The sequence below is a fragment of the Dermacentor variabilis genome, unplaced genomic scaffold (genome assembly GCF_050947875.1).
Source record: "Dermacentor variabilis isolate Ectoservices unplaced genomic scaffold, ASM5094787v1 scaffold_56, whole genome shotgun sequence".
NCBI lineage: Eukaryota > Metazoa > Arthropoda > Arachnida > Ixodida > Ixodidae > Dermacentor > Dermacentor variabilis.
Genome location: NW_027460764.1, coordinates 134,343 through 143,524, shown reverse-complemented (window position 1 = coordinate 143,524; position 9,182 = coordinate 134,343). Strand labels below are relative to the sequence as shown.

The 9,182-nt window shown below is 43.5% G+C and overlaps 1 long non-coding RNA gene across 1 annotated transcript; it reads left to right on the top strand.

The window, feature by feature from the left end:
- The first annotated feature begins 4,185 nt into the window (after window positions 1–4,185).
- On the top strand, window positions 4,186–8,591 carry LOC142569076 (uncharacterized). The gene is made up of 3 exons (XR_012825636.1): window positions 4,186–4,489; window positions 5,482–5,586; window positions 8,267–8,591. It is a non-coding gene; the product is annotated as an uncharacterized LOC142569076 (long non-coding RNA).
- The last annotated feature ends 591 nt before the right edge of the window (window positions 8,592–9,182 follow it).

Here is a 9,182-nt window from a genome sequence, read left to right as displayed (position 1 = left end):
TCTGCAAAACCACACGATATGCATGCAAATGGTGCTTTTGGCAGAACGCGCGCGTGGATTTCTACCAAACGACGGTGAAAAGCATGCCGATGCTGCTCTTTTTAGCACCCGCACATGGATTTGTGCCAAAACTCGTTTTAAGCATGCACATGCATGTTTTGGTAGACGCGGACGCAGTTTTCTGCAAAACCACACGATATGCATGCAAATGGTGCTTTTGGCAGAACGCGCACGTGGATTTCTACCAAACGACGTGAAAAGCATGCCGATGCTGCTCTTTTTAGCACGCGCACATGGATTTGTGCCAAAACGCGTTTTAAGCATGCACATGCATCTTTTTTATAGACGCGGACGCAGTTTTCTGCAAAACCACACGATATGCATGCAAATGGTGCTTTTTGGCAGAACGCGCACGTGGATTTCTACCAAACGACGTGAAAAGCATGCCGATGCTGCTCTTTTTAGCACCCGCACATGGATTTGTGCCAAAACACGTTTTAAGCATGCACATGCATCTTTTGGTAGACGCGGACGCAGTTTTCTGCAAAACCACACGATATGCATGCAAATGGTGCTTTTGGCAGAACGCGCACGTGGATTTCTACCAAACGAGGTGAAAAGCATGCCGATGCTGCTCTTTTTAGCTCCCGCACATGGATTTGTGCCAAAACGCGTTTTAAGCATGCACATGCATCTTTTGGTAGACGCGGACGCAGTTTTCTGCAAAACCACACGATATGCATGCAAATGGTGCTTTTGGCAGAACGCGCACGTGGATTTCTACCAAACGACGTGAAAAGCATGCCGATGCTGCTCTTTTTAGCACCCGCACATGGATTTGTGCCAAAACGCGTTTTAAGCATGCACATGCATGTTTTGGTAGACGCGGACGCAGTTTTCTGCAAAACCGCACGATATGCATGCAAATGGTGCTTTTGGCAGAACGCGCACGTGGATTTCTACCAAACGACGTGAAAAGCATGCCGATGCTGCTCTTTTTAGCACCCGCACATGGATTTGTGCCAAAAAGCGTTTTAAGCATGCACATGCATCTTTTGGTAGACGCGGACGCAGTTTTCTGCAAAACCACACGATATGCATGCAAATGGTGCTTTTGGCAGAACGCGCACGTGGATTTCTACCAAACGACGTGAAAAGCATGCCGATGCTGCTCTTTTTAGCACCCGCACATGGATTTGTGCCAAAACGCGTTTTAAGCATGCACATGCATCTTTTGGTAGACGCGGACTCAGTTTTCTCCAAACCGCACGATATGCATGCAAATGGTGCTTTTGGCAGAACGCGAACGTGGATTTCTACCAAACGACGTGAAAATCATTCCGATGCTGCTCTTTTTAGCACCCGCACATGGATTTGTGCCAAAACGCGTTTTAAGCATGCACATGCATCTTTTCGTAGACGTGGACGCAGTTTTCTGCAAAACCACACGATATGCATGCAAATGGTGCTTTTGGCAGAACGCGCACGTGGATTTCTGCCAAACGACGTGAAAAGCATGCCGATGCTGCTCTTTTTAGCACCCGCACATGGATTTGTGCCAAAACGCGTTTTAAGCATGCACATGCATCATTTTGTAGACGCGGACGCAGTTTTCTGCAAAACCACATGATATGCATGCAAATGGTGCTTTTGGCAGAACGTGAAACGTGGATTTCTACCAAATGACGTGAAAAGCATGCCGATGCTGCTCTTTTTAGCACCCGCACATGGATTTGTGCCAAAACGCGTTTTAAGCATGCACATGCATCTTTTGATAGACGCGGACGCAGTTTTCTGCAAAACCACACGATATGCATGCAAATGGTGCTTTTGGCAGAACGCGCACGTGGATTTCTACCAAACGACGTGAAAAGCATGCCGATGCTGCTCTTTTTAGCACCCGCACATGGTTTTCTGCCAAAACGCGTTTTAAGTATGCACATCCCTATTAGAAAATCCTATTTAAATTCAAACTGGGTTATACAGGTTTAAACTGGTTTTAACAGGGACCTGTTTAGCAACAAACAGGTGTAAACAGGACCAGTTTACACACGAACAGGTCTGAACGGGGTCCCGTTTGGCATGCAAACAGGTGTAAACTGGACCAGTTTACACACGAACAGGTCTGAACGGGGTCCCGTTTGGCATGCAAAGAGGTATAAACAGGACCAGTTCACACACGAACACCGCTGAGCGGGGTCCCGTTTGGCATGCAAGCAGGTATAGGCACGACCAGTTCACGCAGAAATATAACAGGGGCCCTGTTCGCAACTAAACTGGCTTATACTGGACGCAGTGGCACCATATAGGGTCGCCTGTTTGGCACAAAAGCTGGTTTAATCTGGAGCTTTGTGGCAACCACACTGGATGGTATCATGCATACCAGTTTAATGCTTGAATAGAACTGGGGAGGAACTTTTTTATTGTTCTACATCCTGACAATTTAGCCCCTAGTGCTAAATTGGGGCCATTATCAAGCTCTACCGAAATTGCGTGACAACCTCGGAACATTCACAGACCAAACTGCGATATGCTAGCTGCGAATTTCAAACCGATTCCCGGTCCTGCCCAGTTGAAAAAGACAACAGGAATTCCTGCTGCAACTACAGAAATTTCTGTTGTACGACAGAAGTTCCTAACGTTTTTGTAGTTGCGACAGACATTTCTGGCGTTACGACAGCAATGCTGACGTCGCAACAGAAACATTCGGTCGCGACGGCCAAGAGTTCTGAAGTCGCAACAGAAGCACTTTCCGTCGCGGCCCTTTAAAATGTCAGCTTCGCATCGGTGGTGTACACTGTACTTTTCTCTTGCGCGGTATTCAATCGTGCTTCTCTGAAGGCGGCAATATTGATAGCACCGACACCGGTATTAAAGTCGACGTGGCCAATTGTTATAATTGTGCCGTGACGACGCGGCACCAGCAACGCCCTACCGGCCTCCTCAAAATCGGCCGCTGATCAAAATCATACCATCTGCGGGAATGGCTGCGTATCCGCTTTGTTTTATTTGGTAAGATGGGGCACACAGGCCTGTGGACTTACATGTGCGGTTACACTGACACATTAGTTAATTTCCCAGAAATATTGCACAAGCTTATGCGAAGCGGAAAGGAAGTTTTGGATTGTTCCACAAAGTTGCGTGAAAAGCTGTCTCGCTCGGGTCTCATTAATCTGGTACAGCGCTGCCGTGAGAAGCCAGTATTCTGTCGGGATGAAGACTCACCCACGAGTGTTTATGTAGCTATATAGCATTGAACACGAATTATATGCGAGCTCAAAAGTGTAAAGAGCAAGAGACAACTGTCGAAATTAGCAGTAACAACCCTCAGTGTCTCCGGTCACCGTTGTCTACTTCTGAATTTCTTATCAAATATGGATATCGTTACAGCAAAATCGATGGTCTAGCACTCCACGATGTACCTGTCGATGGTAACAACACTGTTGCTCATCTAGAGATGCGGCAGTTGACGCGGTGAAGTGAAAGCGCATCTTGGCTTTTAATATGTAAATGTAAACTGCAACCCAGACAGCAATTTACACTGTTGGCATAGCTTAAACAATTTAATAGCAGTTATGCTCGGCTTGGTGCAGTGGTAAGATACTTGTCTCGGGACGGGTAGATCCGAAGTTCGAATCGTAGGCGAAAGCATTTTTTTCTCTACTTCTTTTTTTTAATTTTTTTTTCGTATTAATAATTTTACATATCCTTAAAGTGGTCTCTGTCAATTTTTCATCAAATATTGATCAGAAACTACAGAATTTTCGACTACAGGACGTCACACTACAGAGAACAGAACGACAGTCACAACGTCCCAAAATTCGACAGACTGAAAATTTCCTGTTGTGTTTTTCAAGTGGGTAAGACGTTTATACCGCGTATGCGCAGATTGCTGTCCTCTCTATTAAAAGCAACGTTGCTGAAACACGTCGTACAAGACGCTGTACGACTCGCATAACATCGAAATACAACGCCGTCACCATCCATGCGATCACCGAAAGCACGGTCGCTTTCCGTGGCGGCCTACAGATGGCACCACAGGTAGCGCCGGTAAAGTTACAGGTGATATTATTTTGCCGTCTGCAGTTGTCGCTACATGTGAGTGCTTGCTGTGTATTGACGCCGTCCGATGTAGTTGTTTATTCGTGTGTACGCTGTGCCGAGAGAAATTGTGGTGCATTTTGTATGCATTGAGAATCACAAAACCCCTGGGACCGCGTAATGTAGCCCGCAGTATTCTTCGTGTGGTGCGCCGATGTCGAAGATATGACCCTTCGCGCTTCCTTTGTTCCGGGCTCATGAAAAGGATCTCCTCCTCTGGCACTGTCGCATCGTATCGCACTGTACGGAAGAATTTGGTGAAAGTTGTGCTCTTACGTCCTGTAGTTGATCCGCAATTCAACTGCGTGCGCCGGAAGAACCGTTGGTGCAGTCGATGCCGCGGCACCTGTGACACTAGAAGGAGCGTTTTCCGAGTACGCCGAGAAAGGTAAGTCCGGCGCTTGCGCGCATTCTTCCTGTCTATGGTTCGTGAAGTGTGCGCTGTTGTACGTATCGCAAGATCCGTACAACAACCGAATCCGGATTCGTAAAGCAGTAAGAATTATAAATGTGCTTTTCAAATGGTTGTTCTTCATGCCGCAGTGCACATTTAGCAAAAAGTTCCATGGAAATTGCCCTAAAACGTATTCATATTACCAACAGCTCTATCTGTGGTTTATTTACTTTCACCTATGAAGCACGCTAGCGCGCGTGGTTCTTTGATATAAATGGGCACAAAAATTCAAGCAAAGAAAGTTATTGTTTGTGTACATAATTTTTCATTGAGAAATGGTATAGGCATTTCTAGAAGTAGTACGTCGATGTGTCGTCTTCACAGCTAACAGCTGCGCGAGATAGCACCCGATTCCTTCGTCGACGCATGGCCCGATTTTTAGCTTGTATGGAAATTCTTCTGTTTATAGAGTGTCGTCAGATGACGTGTATTTATGTCCTGTGTGTTTTCGTGTACTTGTAAAGGGTTCCGATCTTGCAGAGAAGCCGAAATTACATAAGCAATGTTTCTTTTTGATCGAAAAATCTTTCTCTTTTCTGTATTGTCTCTCCAGAAAAAGAGGTGGTCTGTTGTAATTTTGAGCGCATCGTCCTTTGGGAGCAGTGCTTTGTTGCGCCGCATAAACAAATTAGGTTTTGGAACGCTTTTCATATCCTACGGAATTTTTTGATAGTACAATTCACATTTCACGTTATACAGCTGTACGTTTGTGTATATCTTTTCATAGTAGATTCATGTTTGCTACAGTTCGATTTACGCGTTATTTAACCGCCTGTGATGTTACAATCAGATATTTGCACAACCAGTTGCAGCTTCATGTAACTGGTTGTATGAGACTTTTTTCAAAATGTGACGTGATCTTTTTATATCACAAGTTTGCAGTTTCAGCAGGGATTACAATAAATTAAGCATTTATTATTTTTTAGGGATGGCAAGATTTTGTGAACCAGAGGCACCTCCACATATGCACCTGCGGCACTTCTGCAGCCTCAACAGCACGGAAAAGTACCTGATGTGCATGCTGTGACAAGGTGTGTGCAAAGCAGTTGCTGCCACTTACACGAGCTGCAGATTTTGTTGGTATCATCCATGTTTGGAAACTCTCCTGAATTTTGCGTGGGTTTACAAATGTGGGCTCATTTTACAATTTTATGAATGTCACTTTAGAAAGACAATGAAGTTGTGTTGGTTAAGATGTTTTGAAGCTGTTGAGAGATTGATGGCATGACATTGTTAAAATGCATGTAAAAAATTAATTGTAATGGTACTTGTACTGCTTTATTATTAACGATGCAATATCTCTAACGAGTACATCAGAGGGGCACTTGCTTTTGGGAAGTTTGGTCAGATAAATTCCTGAAGCAGCGTAAAGCTCTGTAGTCTAAAAAAAACAATGTTGTCAGTTACTGGTTTCAAGTTCGCTGCTGCTTTTTGTGCTGCACGACAAGTTAAATAATGGTTGATAATGTGTGTGTGACATAATAGTTCTGCGCAAACACACGAGGTGGAGAGAAGTAATTAATAAAGGGAAAATCAGACATCCACACGCTCGTACCATTTGCTACAAAGGAAACCCGTATGTGTTCCTCAAAAGGAAAGCCGCACAGGTTGAAGAAAAATTCGTCCTGGTCCGGGACTCGAACCCGGGACTACCGCCTTTCCGAGGCAGCCACTCTACCATCTGAGATAACCAGGTGGCTAGCACATGGCAGGGCGAAGTCGAATTAGTTGACAACACGAAGCAAAGGCAAGGGTTTGACGTAATATTTTTTTCCCCTTTATTCATTACTTCTCTACACCTTGCGCGTTTCCGCAGAACTATTACGTCAGACCCTTGCCTTTGCTTCATGTTGTCGACAAATTCGACTTCGCCGGGCCATCTGCTAGCCGCCTGGTTATCTTAGATGGTAAAGCGGCTGTCCCGGAAAGGCGGTGGTCCCGGGTTTGAGTCCCAGACCTGGACGGTTTCTTTTTTTCAAATGTGAGGCTTTCCTTTCGAGGAATCCGTACGGGTTTCTTTTGTAGCAATTGCAACGAGTGGGTAGATGTGCGATTTTCCCTTTATTAATAATGTGTGTGTGTATGCAACAATGGGGGTGCTGAGAGCAAGCTTTAAAATAATGTGTGCTATGTCCCCAACAAAGAATTTAGTGTCTGCAGCATTTTTACAAAATATTATGTTCACAGGTTGGCAGGTATGACATAATGTACAACACTTTTGCTGTAGATGCATTTTCATATGTCCATTTTCTGTCTACTTGAATCGTATATTTAGAATTTGGCCCACCTTCAGTTTGATCAAGTTACATAGGTAGCAACCTCTGAGTTAAATTTAATTAGGGGCTATTGTAGATATGCATGATGTACCTACTCACTGTATTGTGACAGATATTTTTAGGGACTGTGTTGTGAGGCATGCATATCCTTTTAACTGTATGTCTTGCTGCAGGTTGCCCGACAAAAGCATAAATGCTTTGCCCACCTTTATTATTATGCTTTCATGTAGACTTCTAACATCTGTGCCCACATAGACTCCATGTTCTTAATTACATTTTTCTAAGTATTCACTGTTGTGCATTACATTATTGTGTTACATTACTGTGCATTACATGTTTTTCTTCGTTTAATTTTGGAGGGGGTATTCATTTCTATAATAGTACAGAGAATAGGACTTCAAAACAAAAAGCCACGAAAGGTGGCTTAAAAGTGTACGAAGCTTGGAATTCTACATTCCATCCCCTAAAGCGCTACCAGTAGTAAAACATTCCTAATTGTCTTTTTTATAAGCTAGCTGCCAGATACATAGTCCTATTATGAGAGTATGTTATTTTTTCTTCTTTGGTCTGACTTGTTTTGTTGAATGTTCTCCTTGTTAGTTCAGAATTTGTTTTCTTGCCACCTCATGCAATACTCCAACTGGAGCCTATGAGCTATGTGTATAATAAATAAGTAAATTCCTAAAGCATGCAACAAACCATGCAGCATAGCATTTAAATGTTGCCAGTTTATAATGCTTCTCGAGTGCAGCGCATCATGGAGCTTGAGGCTGATCTCTTCAGATGTAAAAAAAATTGCAGGTTATGAAAATGTGGTCCTACAAACTGCTGGTTACGCATGTCAGTCAGCCTGTTGCAGTGGTCACAAGTGAGAATGTAACCAAAAAGCTGGGTGTGCTCAGCCATTTTGCATATGGCACAGGATAAAGCTTCACCTCTGGTATTGCTTCTCTTATAATAATGGCCTCCGAGTATACATGCCGAGTTATGCTTCTGGGGACACTTACTAGTTAACCTTATCAGGTAATACCATTAGCCTTATGGGTGCTATAATGTTGCAGTGCCTGCAGGATGGCCAGCATTACAATACACATTAAAATTATTGTACAAGTCATGCAATGGTATCGGGATTAGCCCACCAAGTGACAAACTTTAATTACACTATACTTGGGATCAGCCCAGTTCACTCAGTCAGGAAGACATCCATGCATAAAGGGAGGGGTATGGCAAATAGAGGGCGTTCGATTAATCTTTCTCACATAGATAGCTCATACATATAATCTTTCTTAAATTGGATGCTTTGTTGCTCAAAGTGAAGTTACTTATGGGCATAATGTCAGCATTTCGATCCTATTTATGCTCAACGACAGTTGCGTTGTTCAGTGTCACTTTTTATATTGTTTCGCTTCTGATTCTAAGCTCACTTGTTTTATAGCTGCTATAGGTATTGCTGGACCTGGAGAAGAAGTGTAAACAGACCATGCTATGTTGCTGATCTGCGCTGATCTCCACATCCAAGTTGGTCCCGCGACAGTTGGGCACCATTGTGCCTTGCTTCATTGACAAGGTGATATAATATGGTGAGCTTGTACTTCAATATCGGTATTGAAAATTATGTTAAGGAAAAAAGACAAGGATTGGTCTTTATGATAGATACGCTCATGTTCTTTCTTTAAGGTGTTCTTTTGACACTGTTCTGCATGGACATATTTTTAGATAATTATAACTCCTTTATTGCAAAGTGCCATGGCGCTAGTTCATGTGTTAAACTAACACTCTTTAACCAAAAAAAGCCTTATTTAGCACACAATTCACAAGGAAAGAAAGGAGGCAACATGACAGACTGCTACTAACAGTTCAGTATTATTGCTCGCACAGTGATATTGTGCAAAAGGTGAAAGGGGGAGAATAGATCTGAATACATGCTGTTCGCACAGAAACGAAAAGGATGCATCACATGGTGAGCGTGACACTTGTTTTACAATGATAAGAAGCAGTTTCACTGTCTAGTAATTCTCTGCTTGGGGAGCTAGTGCTAGGTTCCTCGTCATACATATAAGAAAAGCCTCAGATATCTCTCCAGCGCTTTTGTCTTTATATTTTGTCACGATCAAGCAGCTTTCAAACATAGGTGCATGTGCGCCGAGAGGAGTGCACTACCACTGCTAACTGACCCACGCATCAAGTTTGCTTGGTCACGCTGCCAGTCATTTATACATTAGCCGGTTTATCCGATGTAGCCTCTACTGCACGAAATCGTATGTGATAGACACTGCACCTGTGTACTGTACGTGCTTTGTTACATGATTTTTTTAAGAGATAGTGATGCAGGCCTTTTCATTATTTACATG